This window comes from Engystomops pustulosus, chromosome 3 (genome assembly GCF_040894005.1).
Source record: "Engystomops pustulosus chromosome 3, aEngPut4.maternal, whole genome shotgun sequence".
NCBI lineage: Eukaryota > Metazoa > Chordata > Amphibia > Anura > Leptodactylidae > Engystomops > Engystomops pustulosus.
The window spans coordinates 119,142,724-119,151,880 of record NC_092413.1 but is presented as its reverse complement, the minus strand read 5'-3'; the positions used below and the strand labels follow the sequence as shown (position 1 = coordinate 119,151,880).

The window sequence follows — 9,157 nt, the reverse complement described above, 5'->3', positions numbered from 1 at the left end:
GACTTTACCCAACCCACTTCTGCTTTTTATAAGCAACTGAATGATATAAAACCTACAGCTTTGGCTTTTAAGATTTAGCAGAGGTACTTACCTTCCTTACAAGATGAACATTATAAGGAGTTTGTTTACAATTGCTGAGGTACAGTCACTATTGCCTGTGATCACTTTATCCAAGTTAAATGGCTCCACAGCATCTTTACTCCCGTAATTCATATGTCACTTCCCTAGTAGGTGTCCCTTCTAGGGTTGGTGAATTATATTCTCCAAACTAAGTATGAAAGGATTCTTTTAAGGCCTTTGATGTTCAAGGCCAGAAAGGTGAAATTAGTTAATTGTAAGCCCCCTTAGTTATGAAAAGTTTTCTTTCTCTCTTGTTTTCTTGTTCCTAACTCTGTGGACAGGGTTTGACAAAATGGAGCTAGGGTGTTGATCGATTGTATCTTCTGTCAAAACATAATTTTTATTTATTTCATATTAAAAGTCAGACAAACACATAACATAAGCAATTTTCGGTTTGCTAAAAGTTTAATACATCACGTTAAGCTTCTACCGTTTATTAGAACTAAAGTGTATGAGGTGTGCAGCTGCGTAGCCAGAAGGCATGTGGGGCATTAATCTCCATTTACATTTCTTGAGCTACTTGCTAGCAACCACAACTAGCTTAGAGTCACTAGAATTGACTCTCAGCTGCCTACAATACTGTCCAAATAACTGATTCTGTCCCTATGCAACCTACATTTACTAGTCCACCTCACCCACTCATTTCTAACTGTCCCTTCTTCAATTCTGCCTTCCTAAATATAACTCCTCTTATGTGTTTCACTAGGAAGCACATCAGGGATAATTCGGGCATAGTATCAAGTAGGCATTCAGATTGGCAGTAGCACGGTTCTCTCTGAATGGAGTTCCTCTTAAACAGGTGACCCCACCCTTACTGTTGCAAGGCCTCATGTGTGGTTATGTTGTACATTGTAACATTGGGGAGGTGGAGAAATCCTTCTGCCAACTGTGCACTGATAGCTGTCAGATTCCAAGAAGAACTATATCCTTCTCTGTGGACTGGTACGTGTCTTGGTTCCATCCAGGCACGTGTTGTCCGTTTCTGTTAGATTATCATGGTAGGATCCAAGACATGTTTGTCTAGCCTGGATGCAACTTCTGGAACAGCTATGCCAAGTTGGTGCACTGAAGTGTAGTGTATTGCATTGAACACGGACACACTGAAGTCAATGGGTTTTGTCATACATTCATATTTTTAACGCACATGAAATTCTCTGCATTATCTACTATTGCAAGTCACATGTGAAATGTGTCCTATACAACTCTATGGAGATGCCTGAAAAATGTATCACACTCTGACATACATGGAAGTGCAATGCATTTTTTACTGATCCACTGACATAGAAAAGATAGACCACAGTAATCAGTCGTGCGTTGTATGTACATGAAAAATGCTGTAAAAACATGAAAAACATGAAAAACTGAGACACCGAACAAACTGATTGATGATAAAGGTCAGCTTTTCACTGACCAAACCCTGATCAGACTGATGAAACCATCGTGTGAACACGGCCTAAGAATGGGACCTCTATAACCAAATCTATTTCACAAATCATTTGAATCATCATGGCATCATAGGAGGCGGAGTTAGGAATATGTAAATGCATTTTCCAAGGCAAGAAAAGAAAACTATCACTACAGTGCTTCCTTAAAAAAGGGAATGCCATCTCTATTAATTCCTGACTTTCAAGAAGCCTAGTGACATTTGGGATAAAGCATGACCGTTAAAAGCTAACATGTTAGTCAAATGAATCCCCCAAAACTAAATATATTTTCATAAACATAAGAAAGCATTGCTCCTATCCCTACACTTTCTATGGCTGTAAACTTAAACATTCAGTTCTAAAAGTTGTATCCAAATAACCCAGTCCAATCAGCGTATTCCCTGAAGATGAGTCCAGCTAATTTAGAAGTCTCCTGCATTGCCACGTCTCCGAGTTCTTGATTGAAAGCCCATGCTGCTGTTAGTACTAATGATGGCTCTGTTTCATCATCTCTATAGTTCCTCAGAGGAGCAGGAGGTCAGCTGCCCCTCTCCCAGAAGCTTGTGAGTGTAGCAGAGATTCAAAAATCTATAAGAGCTGTGTGATGGCTTGTTTTCTGCGTAACAAATTGCACTCCATAGTGATGATATTTAATATTCCATGTCCTGTACTGGAAAATGGGAAAAAATTCCAAATACAGTGAAATTGGTGAAAAAAAGCATTTGCGCCATTTTCTTGTGGGCTTGGATTTTACATCTTTCACTGTGTGCCCCAAATGACATGTCTACTTTATTTTTTGGGTCGGTTCGATCACAAGGATAACAAATTTGTATAGGTGCAAATTTTTTTTTTTTAGATTTTGCCATTTTCTGCCGCTAATAATGTTTTCATACTTTGGTGTAGAAGCTGTGGGTGGTGTCATTTTTTGTCACTTTTGATGAAGTTTTTAATGGCAACATTTTTAAAACCGAACAACCTTCTCATCACTTTTTATAGAATTTTTAATATTTTTCAAAATGGCAAAAAAGTGCCATTTTCGAATCCGGGCGCTATTTACCATAATGGGGTTAAACACAGAGGAAAAAAACGTTATTATATTTATATCAGTTCTAGGGAAAAGGGGGTGATTTGAAATATTTAGGCGTTTTAAATATATTTTTAGTTTGTTTTTTTTATTTTATTTTTACATTTTCTATTTTTCAGACCCCCTAGTGTACTTTAACCCTAGGTTGTCCGATTGGTCCTACCATATACGGAGCAAATTTAAGAGTGTATATCTATGGTTCTGTGAAGCATCCATGTACAATCCTGATATGTTAAAGGGGAGATTCTCCTGTTTAATATGACACCTAGTTGTGCCATATTAAACTGTGTTACTAGGTGCCAGGGTTCAGGATATATCATTGTTAGAAGTTGGTCACTGTCATTTTATAAACGTCCTTTCTGCCCGAGGTATGTGCAAATGACAGTCGTGAAGGGATTTATCTTTATATGTAAATCAAGTACAAGAGCTGCGGTTGTGTCTCCAGAGCTTCTATGGTATCCAGCTACCCAGCAGCAATAAGGGTGAATACAACTATAAACCAGTGGTAGATGCTATCCTGCATAAAAACGCAGGTTTTTTTTTACATAAGGTATGTAGCTATGTAACACTAACCCTTTAGAAGTGCAATGTATGGAATGCGTAAAGGAAACGTACCACTTGCGATGGTGGTTATAAGCTGCAAATGGCGTGCACCAGCTCAGGGTGAGCTGGTGCCGGCGCTTATTTTCGTTGTTTTTAAACAGATGTAAATCGTTTAAACACTTTAATAATCTTTATATAAAAGTAGCTTCACCGCACCGTGGAACGCGCTCAGCGCACTGTGCGTGCGACCAGTGCGTCTGAATAGGAGGTGGTTGCACGCACGGTGCGCCGAGCGCGGACCACGGTGTGGTGATGCTTCTTGTATATAAAGATTACTAAAGCGGTTAAATGTTTTACATGTTTAAAAACATAACGAAAATAAGCGCCGGCACCAGCTCACCCTGAGCTGGTGCACGGCATTTGCAGCTTATAACCACCATCGGAAATGGTAGGTTTCCTTTAAAGAAAAACCACCAGTAAGCATAACAAAAAAGCAAACTACACATACTCACCTAATGTCTTGTTTATCCCAATCCCTGCAGTGTTCTTCTTTCATCTTGACACGTGGGGATCGCCTGCTAATTAGAAGTTTTTTCCAGCGATCCCACTTTGTCAAGATTAAAGAAGAACATCGCTGGAATCAACATGAAGAGGACCTTAGTATGAGCAGTATGTTTTTAGTTATTCTTACTGGTAATTTTGCTTTAAGATGAAATATATGAAATCCTATCATGGAATAATGAACTATATAAAATGTTAGCATTTTCTTTTTGTGGAGTTCATCAAAGTTTTTTTCACAATTACCTGGGAACATGCAGAGCAATGGCCAAATTGATATGTACCTTCCGGTTTTCTAGACAGACAAATTTCCTTTGGTGGTTCTGATACATAATGAATATTCAAAAAGAGGTCATGCTGGCTTCCCTTCTTGAACGTGATTTGGGTTTTAAGGTCTACCACTGTTAAATCCTATCAATATCATATTTCATTATTCCAGTGTGTAGTGCTGAAGTCTTGTGCTTTATACCACTCATGCCATTGGCTACGTGGAAACCCATGCCAAGGAGGTTTCCGGACACTTTTAATGCATTTATTGAACCTGCTTTGCAACTTTGCAATTAGTCAGCCACTTAATGGCTAAGTTCTTTAATGCTTACATTTTTCAAAACTACCACTCAAAGCTGATCATGAAATATTTAAGTATTTCAAGCTACATGGAGTAACGGTATAGATTCTGTGGGTGGGTCTACTTTTATGAAATTCAACTGAAGACAGATTATAAGACACATTAAACGTTACACAGATTCTGAAAACCAAGAAAACTATTTTTTATGTCAAGGATAAATAAAGAGTAAATACAATACTGGTTCATAAATTTATATTTTACATGAGTGTCAGAAAAGATCTATACATGCAATATTCACATAAAGATCAACAGAAACTGAAAAAATGAAAGCAGCACAATTTTTGCTCATTTTAGATATGAGCATTTAAAGTTAAATAACACATCCATTACATACACTCCAAATGAAAATTTATATTAAAAAAAAGAAAAAAAAAAGAAAGGAACATGGTGAACTCTTTGTATCTCAGTACAATATAGAATGTAAACAACATTGGTAGAAGAAAATTCTCCTTTTCTATTTTAAATTTCAAAACATCTCACTGAAAAATAAAGTGTATTTTTTAGCATTGTTTCAGAAGGAATATTAAGCTCATCCGTGCAATGTCTTAGTATGCAATAAAGCCTATTGTCCACCCCTCCAAAATGAAGGGTGAAAAATCCCACCAAAAAACATTTAATGAAAAAATTTAATACTTTATTGTAACAGAATGACACACTGGTTAAAAATGCTCTTGCCCCAGGGGGGCACACAGAAATAAGTTGCATGCCGGACAACAAATCAGATAATTACATATATATTACAGAATGTAAAACATTTCATAGGCACCAATGGCCATGTAAAAAATAGGGTGCTCATGGGAGAGCCTAAAGCTATAATAATCATTCACAAGATGTGATAAATAAATTGAATAGGTTGCTTACCCATGTTAACTGACCCCCAGATGAAGGCTGTAAACCAGCCGAAATGCATCGGGGCTGGTGTCATTCCTAGCAGCGACGATCAGTTAACATGGGTAAGCAACCTATTCCATTTATCACATCTTGTGAATGATCATTATACCTTTAGGCTCTCCCATGAGCACCCTATATTATACATGGCCATTGGTGCCTATGAAATGTTTTACATTCTGTAATATATATGTAATTATATGATTCGTTGTCCGGCATGCAACTTCTTTATGTGTCCCCCCTGGGGCAAGAGCATTTTTAACCAGTATTAATTTTTTCATTATATGTTTTGTGTTTTTTGTTGGATTTTTCACCCTTTATTTTGGAGGGGTGGACAATAGGCTTTATTTCATGTTAACCAACAAACCTCATGGTACTCAATTATATAGGGACAAATAGATTTATACTACTAAGCTTATGCTGCATTACCAATCTGTCATTTTTCTTTGCCCTATTTTAGTGTGTTCAAATTTATTTTTTTTAATGTCTTAGTATGTGTAGAGTTAGAACTTGACTTTGCGCAAACACTTAGGCCCCTTCTACACTAGCGAGTGTGATGCGATGAACTCGCATCACACTCGCAACGCAAGCTGCCGGGAACGCACGGCCCGAACGCTGCACCGCGGGAGTGAACTCAGCATGTCAGTTCACTCCCGCGGTGCAGCGTTCGGGCCGTGCGTTCCCGGCAGCTTGCGTTGCGAGTGTGATGCGAGTTCATCGCATCACACTCGCTAGTGTAGAAGGGGCCTTAAAATATGATGAGCAGTGGGAAACAAAGATGTCAACAGTTTCAGAGGAGCTCCATTATTTAAAAGCCACGAAATGACTTCTAAGTCGTAATAGAATAATCGGATAAGCCCAAAGGGGAATCCAAGTCTAAATCCATTACACAAGAGACACTGTTGACTTAGAGAGGGTTGTCACAGTTTTGTTGAATAAGTGGCCTTCTCTGACATTTGACATCACTTCCGTTTCCAGGGGCCTTCCACTAGAAGAGGTGGTTCCTGTGAATGCCCTAAGCATAGGTAATCAATATGAGTATGCTGAGGTTCAAAATCCAGCAGCCCACAGATCAGGAACAGCTGATAAACAATGGAATAAAAAGCAGACAGTTCCTTCCTGGTCAGACCACTACCCAGAGAACAAAGAGGTCTGCTCCCTGTTCTTTTCTCTGTGTATCAGCTGCCAAGAGCAACTTCTCTTTAGGGGGGCTGGATGTTGGATCTCCACCAGAATTAAATCGACAAACAATTCTATGGATGTATAATTATTTGCACTTTTGTATTTCATACTTACCCCTTGTTCTCTAAATTTGTTTTTTAATAGACTATTTTCTTGTCTGGAAACACTATTAAAGTATATGTCCAGTCCAGTCCATTCTTGCAAGACACGACTATATTGTACTGGACAGTTACAGCTTTTGCATAAGCCAAGTTTTTCAGCACATAAAAAATTGCTGAAAACCCCCGCTTTGGCTTTAACACAAGTGTAGAAAAAAAATAAACTTCCTTACTCACCTTTCCACCACTGCCCGATGCTCCCCGCGGCTCCTCTTCCTTCAGCTGGAACTGGGCAAAGACGCGCCATGTGCTCTGTCCGCCGGCATACACCATGATGTGGCAGTGTTATATTTCATATTTAATATATTTTTAAATAAATTGAGAATGTTTATTCTTTTTTTATATAAATTCTTTTTATATACGCTTTAATATTGCACCAAAAGGTGGCCATAGACTTTAACAAGATTTTTCTTATTTTATATGTTAATCGTCAAACTTTAACTGGCAGTTTTTGGAATTATCATAAAAAGAAATAGAGATGACCAGTGATGTGTAGTCACATTCATCCAGAAAATGGAGGTCCTTAAATGGGTTGGCCACTTAACTGCATGTTTTTGTAATGCGTGGGGGGTGGGGGGGGTGGCCAGAATATTAAGTCACTTACCAATATACATCTAAAAGTTCTTCACTGCTTTCTTGATGCTTTCTTGAAGTGAAGCACATGAGGCTTCACTTAACATAAATATTAACTTACAGATCGAGAAAGAAGTATAGAACTATTAATGGATGTACATTGGTATATTACCTAATATCCTCCACCCCACACTCAAACACAAATATTACAGAAAATATGACGTAAAGTGACCAAACCCTTTATCCTTTGTTCTTGAGATGTGGAATCCACATTTATAATATGTTTAGATCCTACAGATATGTCATGGATGTTTAATATCAGAAAACCACATTAACCTCTTGTAAAAACATTCCCAATAACAAACTCTGAGATCTGCAGCAGACACATGTTTCTCATTTTCTTGTGGTCATAACAAGGACAGGGTAAAGTAATGAAACCCTAAATATTCCTAACATTCTTAATTCATATGGCCTCTAACAACCAGCATGCATTGTTCTTTAGTTATCAAATGGCTTTTCAGAAAAAATATTCACTTTAGATTGTAAAAGATTCAGGACATCCTGAATGTTGGTTGAAGGTACTGCGCTTAAAGGGAACCAGTCACCAGCTGCACAGCTGTTAAACCCCCAAACATACCTTATATGGTGTATCAAATGTTGTCCAGGCATGTCCTTAGAAAGATTCTGAGGCAGCCTCATGCTGAAACTTATATTCACAGGCAGGTAGCAGTCAATGGGGTGGGGTTCGGGGTAGAGGAGTTAAGAGCCGATCCCTGCCCTGCCTCCTTCAAGTCACGGACATGCGCAGAGTGCTTATTATCTCCTCTCCGAAACGAGAGCGCAGAGGACGGGGAGGCACAGAAGGTAGTGCAGGAATCAGCTCAACGAAGAGCAGTATACAGGGTTTTCATGACGCAACTGCCTGGAGGGTGGGTGAGCAATTAACTGCTGTATCCCGAAACCCACCGTCCTGGCTAGTACCTGCCTTGAATATAAATTGATATTTTAGTGTGAGGCTGGCTCAGAATCATTATATGCCAGAATCAATCCTATGCCTGAATAACAGTTAATACACCCTTAACAGCTGTGTGGCTGGTGACAGGTTCCCTTTAAAGTCGTCCATTGGTTGAATAACATTTATTTTCAATTGTAAAATGTTCCCTAATGGAAATTTAGATATCCTGAGATAACTGGCTTAAGTTTTTGCAAGTTAGTGCCAATGCACACTGGTCTGACAAAGTGAACAGTGCAGTCAAGTAATCTATACAGTAAAATAATCTGAATGTACAGATGAAATTCCAGTGACATACAAAGAAACTGAGCCAGTAGTGGCTCTATAGTACAGGCCCATGTATTTCAGGAAAGAGTTGTGCTTTAACTAGAAAGAGCACAAGTGGTTCTGCTTACAAATAGAAAGCTCAGCACCAACCTAGTTCTGGAAATCGATTGTTCCAACGTCCATGGTGGTAGAGAAGTCTGTCTAGTGCTTGTCCTAACAAGCACTTGGTCATAATCCAGATGTAAATTACTTCACTAGAAACAGCAAATACTAATACATTACACTTTCTGGTGGTTTGTATTGTAGAATCTGAAAACCACCAGATATACTTTGTCAAACATCCTTTATTTCGGTTGAAAATAATATTATAATCAGGGCACAATTCAGTCTATACCACTTCAAAGTCAATACAGTATTTTCAGCCACATTCAGTTAAAGGAAACCTACCACTTTTAGTGGCAGGTTTCAGATGGAAATACCGGGCACGAGCTCAGGGTGAGCTGGTGCCGGAGCTTATTTTTGTTAGTGTTTTAAACCGCGGTATCGCGGTTTAAAACACTTTTTAAACTTTATAGCCGGCGCAGGGAGGTGCGCGCTCGGCGCTTACCATGCGCACGACCGTGCGCGTGGCTACATAGGAAGTGAAGGAGAGCCGCGCGCATGGTAAGCGCTGAGCGCGTACCTCCCTGCGCCGGCTATAAAGTTTAAAAAGTGTTTTAA

The 9,157-nt window shown here is 38.9% G+C and overlaps 1 long non-coding RNA gene across 1 annotated transcript; it reads right to left on the bottom strand.

The window, feature by feature from the left end:
• Positions 1-5,715: 5,715 nt before the first annotated feature.
• On the bottom strand, positions 5,716-8,945 carry LOC140121840 (uncharacterized). Its single transcript, XR_011854201.1, has 2 exons — positions 5,993-8,945; positions 5,716-5,772 (listed from the first exon to the last, which is right to left on the bottom strand). It is a non-coding gene; the product is annotated as an uncharacterized lncRNA (long non-coding RNA).
• Positions 8,946-9,157: the final 212 nt, after the last annotated feature.